Genomic DNA, 7,155 nt, shown 5'->3' with positions numbered 1-7,155 from the left:
AGACTAGACTATAGACTAGACTATAGACTAGACTATAGACTAGACTATAGACTAGACTATAGAGTAGACTATAGACTATAGACTAGACTAGACTGTAGACTAGACTAAACTATAGACTAGACTAAAGACAAGACTATATAATAGACTATAGAATAGACTATAGACTAAATTATAGGGTAGACTATAGTCCATAAACTGGACTATAGACTAAACTAGACTTTAGACTTGTCTCTAGCCTGGATTATACTCCAGACCATAGACTAGGCTGCAGAATTGACTATGGACTAAGGTTTAGTTACAGTGGACGTCCAATAGTACGTTCCCACTTTATTACGAATGTCCAATAATACGAATGGCAAAATTGTTGCATTGTCTACTCTATAGTACGAATGAAATCACAATTTTTCTGTTCGATAGTACGAATAACGCATTTTTATGGGAATTTTGGTTTTATTTGCGTATGAATGATGTTTTTATTATGGTTTTATTTTATGATTTCGGTACCTTTCACCTTTAGCTCAGTAATTTTGAAATTTTGTATTTATTACAAATGTTTCGTGTTTTTAAAAGTCCTATACACACAATTTACTGCATGTATATTTACATATCAACAATTATTTAGTGAAATTAATTTATTTTCTTGTAATTTCGATGACCAAAGAGAAGAAATTAAATTTAATGATATCGCCAATGAGAACAATATTGAAGCCTCAAAAGTGCTGTTATTGAAAAGGCCGTAGGAATCATTTTACAAAGTAATAAACATCAATGTTTAATTATGGATTTTCTAATAAGTAAAATGTTATTTATATATGTATGAACTGTCAATTTTGAAAGTAGTATGACTCCACATTTAAATGGGTTTAATCATTACTATATGTGATCTTTTAACTATTCCAAGTTTTAAGAGAAAATTTCAAATTAGAGAATTGTTTTTCAAAGTACCTATATTCCATTCAAGTTTCTAATTAAAGTTTTATGTAATCTGAACATGTTTTATACATTTTAGAACAGATATGTTCATGCAAATTGTCTTTGGCACACATATTTTTAAAAAAAACATTAAAATTTAAAACCTTCTATATCTCATTTCAACTTACTATTGTCATTTCAAAAAAGTTATGATATGACTGGAAAATTGACAAATTAGCAAACCTGGCAACTCTTGTAGAAAAATAACAACAATTTTGCACTCTAATAAGAATAGCAAGACAAAAAGGTAAAGCAGAAACAAAACAAGATAATGGCAAATATAAACAAAACAGTGATGAGCAAAACCACAAGAAAAGGGAATTTTAAAATATAACATATTTATGAATATTTTTAATTTTTTCTAATTTTATTAAAATTTTGTTAATTATTTAATGAAACTAAATTTAATTATATTTTTTTCGTTTAATATGGTACATTTTTCTTCCCTTTTTTAATATTTTCATTATTGCGCTCACATTTTTGTCATTTTTCTTTTCGATTTTATTTTCTCTCAATCTCTCTCTGACGCTGATTCACTGAGTGGATTTTTTCCTCAACTGAGATATTTCCATTCATTCGAGTTGAAACCGTGAACGAGAACGCATTGTGCCGTCGGAAAATTCGTTTTGAAAATAATTAATATCGTGTATTCGTGTGTGTGTGTACGTCTGTATGTAAAAAAACGACAAAATAATAACAACAATAATATTGTTGTTGTTTTGTCTGCTGCGTCCGTGCGTTTGTTTGTACATATGTATGCGTTTCTGTGCTGTAAGTGTGCGTTTTTTTTAAGCGGTGTATTTTATTTGTTGTTGTTGGGTGAATAAAAGAAATTTTTATTGTATTTTCCCCCAAAAAAAAAATTTAAAGGGAAACAAGAAAGTAAATAATAAAAGAGAATGTGTGTGTATATTTTTTTGTTTGTTTGTCTATAAAACAAGTGCAAAAGGAAAATTAATAATAATAATAGAAGAATTTTCAAAACAACAACAATAATAAAAGAAACTTGTATGGATATAATAACAACTACAATAAGAAAAGAAGCAAAGCTTTAATAGATTTAAATGAATGTGTAAAGAAGGTGTGTTTAACAAAAACAAAACAGAATTAAAGATAAAAGAATATAAACAAAAGGAATTCTTTAAAATAATTGTTGTTTAAAAGTGAAAAATTAAATAATTTTGATAAAAGAAAAAAAACAAATTTCATTGTTTTTTTTTTGCATTTCTTTGCTGATTTCCCTTTTGGTCTTAATGAAAGTCTATTGTGGTGAAGAAGTTGTTTGTGGCATTTCGCTTTTTTTCCAACAACAGCAACAACAAAAAATCTGTGTGTATTGTTTTTGTTGTTAATATAACAAGTGAACGTGCGTGCGCCGTATAGAAAACGTTTGGCTTTTGTGTGTGTGTGTGTTTGTTTTTTTGCCGTTTTTCTCTGATATGTTGACGCGTCGCATACCTTTGCACTTTTGTTGTTGTTGCTTTTGTTTGTTTTTCTTTTGTTGATTCCTTTTCGCATCATATTCTTCTCGTTATGCCAACGTCAATGTTGTAAACATAAAACTCTGCCTACGTTGACGTCTTTTTTTTTTTTTTTTTTGCTCGAGTGGGTGTAAAATTTTTTTGCATTATTTTTTTTTGCGTATTTTTTTATAAAACAGAAAAAATAATTAAAAATTTTAGCATTTTTTATAAATCAACACAAATCAAGGGGAAATCTTAAGAAATTGTTTAAATAAATTGTATTTTGCTTAAAAAATTATCTTTAAAACAAAACACTAATAATTAACTAATTTAAAAAAAATTTCACCTTAAAGCCATAAATTTCTTTAAAATAAAAAATTTTAAACACGTTTTAAGCCAAAAAAAGAAAAATAACAAAAAAGTGAAAAAAATCAAAATTAAAATGCTGAAAGTGTTGACAACCTCAAAGAGGGAGAAAAAATAACAAATAAATAAATTTAAAAAAGTGATTTTTAACAAAAAATAAACAAAATTATAATTTAAAACCAAAAATTTATAAAAATATACCTTTCAAATCTAAAAAACAACCACTTTCAAAAAAAAAAAAAAATAAAATAAAAAATAAATTACTAATTTCAAATTTTTGACATCAAAACAAAAATACAAAAATAACTTGTCCTAAATTAAAAAAAAACCCAAAACTACAGCAAAAAAATAACTAACCAAATTTAAACATAAATCCAAAAAAAAAAAAAATAATAATAAAAAAAACTTGTTTTATTATGGTTTATTAGTTTGTACTTGGCTTTTATTCCAATAAACGTCAAAAAAAAACAACTTAACCAGTTTTTGCCATTAATTTTGCTCTCTTGACTGTCAACAACCAGCCACAACAAAAAATCTCTTCATTTTTAGTAAAAAAAATTTAATTTTTTTTGTTAATAAATTTACTTAATACCTTATTGTTATTAACAAAACTATTAATTTAAGTAAAAATTGTTTAAATTTTTATAATTGTTAATTTCTTCTTTTTTTAAAATTTTTCTTTAAATGCTTTCATTGAAGTTTCTTTTTTTTTGCTTATAAGCAAACAACAACAACAAAACTAGCAAAGAGAGACTTACGAAGAGAGTTGCCATGTGTTGATTTTTAAAAAACTAGAAAAATTGTGAAAATACTTTTGAAATCGATCGTACAATCGAACAACTATGAATAAAAGAAGTCTTCAAAAGTCGAAATGTCTAAAAAATTCAATAGATAGATAGATAGATAGATAGATAGATAGATAGATAGATAGATAGATAGATAGATAGATAGATAGATAGATAGATAGATAGATAGATAGATAGATAGATAGATAGATAGATAGATAGATAGATAGATAGATAGATAGATAGATAGATAGATAGATAGATAGATAAATAGATAGATAGATAGATAGATAGATAGATAGATAGATAGATAGATAGATAGATAGATAGATAGATAGATAGATAGATATATAGATGGAGAGTCAAAACGACGATATTTTAAAGTCGGCACAAAACCCTGCTAACTGGTATTGAATATAATTGCGCAGATATGCATGGAAGTAAACCAAATTAACAAGGATCTTTAGTTTTGATGATTGAAAATCGTAAAATCGAATTGAAAAATCTTAAAGTCAAAGTCGACGTTTTCTTTTAGCTGTAAAACCTAACTGGAATCGAATAGAATTGTGCAGATATGCGTGGAAGTAAACCAAATTACCAAGAATATTGTTTTTCTAAATATAGAGACGATAACTTTTTTTAATTGAACAACAAAAACTCAAATTAGGAAGTGTAAAAAAGTCTTAAAGTCAACTTTTCAAAGTCGACGTTTTCTTTCTGCTTTCATTCCTGATAACAGGAATATAATTATGTAGTATGTATGGAAATAAACCAAATTAGCGATGATCTTGAGTTTCTAACCCCCAATAACGCAATGTCTAGTTATTCTTTATCTTAAAGTTAAATTGAGAGTGTTCATACAAAAATATTTTAATCGGCAGAATAGCTTTCGGTTAAACGATAACCAGAGGTGGAGTTAATGGGGCTAAATATAAGAAGAATATGTTTTTTTAATAAAAACTAGTCGAAAGTTCTATGGAAGTGATTCAAATTACCGAGGATCAATTAACAAGGATATTTTCCAAGAAAATTACATCAGAACAGATCCTCTAATGATCTAGGTGTATATATCGCATCTTGTGTAATATATTTATAAAATTGACATTCATTGAAATAACATCCAAATACTTTGGGAACTTTGTACACCCAGAAATACATATGTATAACATCACACAATAAAACTGATGTGAAATCTATAAGAAACTGAAGTCCACCTGAAAAATAAGCAACAATTGATAACTTAGAAGACAACATTAATTATTGTACAATGTTAGATTATTTCTGGAATTCGGTTAAATCCTCAGATGGATTTTGTAGAACAATTTGTAAATCCTTCTCAATACTAATAGACCATGAGGTGTAAAATTATACTTAATTTATTTAGTAAAATCCTATACAAACATAGCACAATATCTTTCACGTTACGTCACGTCCCCAATAACTATAATAAGGAAAATTGCAAGATAATGCCTTACGTCATAGATCAGACGTCAAATCTACTGAATCATATTAAAGTCTCGACATACTATATTGGGTACTATAACACCTCTATAACTCCAGATTTAGGACCGAGGAAACATGCCTTGTTTAGCAACATCTCATTCCTATATGAATCCATTAGAGATCCCATTAGATGTTTTATGAGTATCTAAGGAAATTGTCTGATTTCTTATTGAGAATCATTTAGTATTTCTATTCACGTGTCTATCGTATAAGTACAAAAAGCTTAAAAGATTTAAACGTTTACCGTTTTAAGAATTTATTCACAGAAGATTTCTTTTCATTGATTTTCATACACAAAATTCAGTCGGATCTTTTTCTCATTTCTTTTCATTTACTTCGATCTCTATCATTATTAGGTTTTAATTGAATTGCTTTCTGTTTCATATTATCAACGAATCCTTCTTTATCTCTATCTCCAGAAATACAATTTTGTTTTGCTGAAAGGTTAGACCTGGTCCACACTAGTAAACTTTTGTTGAGAAACTTCTTCTTAATTCTATTTTAAAAATTCCTTACCGCGAGAGAGATAAATGATATTTTTTCTCTTTTTCTCCCAAAATCAAAAGATTACAAACTTGATCATAACTTGATCTAGAATTTTATAGCTTTTGGCGATAGGAAGAATATTTGATTCAAAACTTCATAAAAAATATAGAATTTAGCTTGATTCTAAAATAACTCATAGGCTGGGATAAACCAATCGAATAATAACCTATTTTTCTATTAAATATACAACTTTTGGCAACTCACTTTCGAACTTAACTCTCTATTAACCGAAAGAGTGATGACTAAACAAGACAAAGAGAGAGCGCAAGAGCTTAAAATTAACTTTCTGTCAAATCGTAGTAAAACAAGTTTTTTTTATTTTGTCAGTTACTCTTCACACTACAACAACAAACAAAATATTTTTTATAAATTTTTTTCCTCATTAAGCTCAGCTTTAATCACAATTTAGTATCATTGTAAACGTTGTGAATACAAAGAAAAAAATTATTAAGCTTAATTAACAAAACCAAAAAAAAAAAAACAACAAATTTGTTATTAAATTATTATTTTGTTTATTTCGCAGAACGGCAGTTTATACAAAAACCCAAAACAAAATTTTAATAAAAAAAATGTTCACATATCATAAATTATTCTAAAAAAATTAAATGACAACAACAAGAAAAAAACTTAAAATCATGACCAATTTATTAAAAACTTAAGACAAAACAAAAACAAAATTATTTTGTTGAAAAAAAATCTCTCTTTTTCTATACTTCAACCCAAGAAGAAACAAAAACGCACAAGTTTTTTTGTTTTTGCTCTACTCATCAACACCCCCCCCCTCAATAAAATTTGACCAAACAAAAAGTTAAACAACTTGGATAAAAAAAAATATTCTTTAAAAAGAAGCAACAAAAAAAAAAAATTAACAATTGTATGTTAAATAATAAGAAATTGCAAAAAATACATACCTATTAAAGAAAAATGTTAAATAAATATTTGAAAATGTTTAAAACAAATAAAATGTTGTTGTTAGAAAATAATAATAATAAAAAAGAAGCAATCAATAACAACAACATGAATAAGAATAAGAATAACAACAAACTTTCTGCAGTCCCCTCTTCAACATTAACGGAGCGGATACAACAAAAATTATCTTCAACATCATCATCATCCTCATCGTTTTCATTATCTTCATCAGCTCCATTACAAAGGCAACGAAATCTACTCATTGGATTAATTTTAACTATTTCTTGTATACAGGTGAGTTTTTTGTTGTTGTTTTATTGATACTTTTGACTTGAGAGCGTATTGCGTTTTTGAGTGATTTAGATTTCAAAAAAATACGCAAATGAGTTTTATTGACAATTAAAAAAAGAGCGTAAAACGTAAAAAATGATCACACAAATTCTGTTAGTTTATTCAACTCCGTTGGCTTATTACACAGGTCAACAAAGTTTTAAAATCTTTGAAGTCTAGTGACTTTTGTATAGATTTGATAAGAATTACATTTTAATCCTTTGACTGTAAGAATGAATTAATCCAAGTGAAACATATTCCAAAGAGATCTATAGTCTCTA

The 7,155-nt window shown here is 26.8% G+C and overlaps 1 long non-coding RNA gene across 1 annotated transcript; it reads left to right on the top strand.

Moving 5' to 3' along the window:
- Positions 1 to 1,550: 1,550 nt before the first annotated feature.
- LOC124418922 lies at positions 1,551 to 6,250 on the top strand. Its single transcript, XR_006940301.1, has 2 exons — positions 1,551 to 1,743; positions 6,023 to 6,250. It is a non-coding gene; the product is annotated as an uncharacterized LOC124418922 (long non-coding RNA).
- The last annotated feature ends 905 nt before the right edge of the window (positions 6,251 to 7,155 follow it).

This window comes from Lucilia cuprina, chromosome 3 (genome assembly GCF_022045245.1).
Source record: "Lucilia cuprina isolate Lc7/37 chromosome 3, ASM2204524v1, whole genome shotgun sequence".
NCBI classification, from domain to species: Eukaryota; Metazoa; Arthropoda; class Insecta; order Diptera; family Calliphoridae; genus Lucilia; species Lucilia cuprina.
Note: the sequence above shows the minus strand (reverse complement) of the source record. Positions and strands in the feature narration are given on the sequence as shown.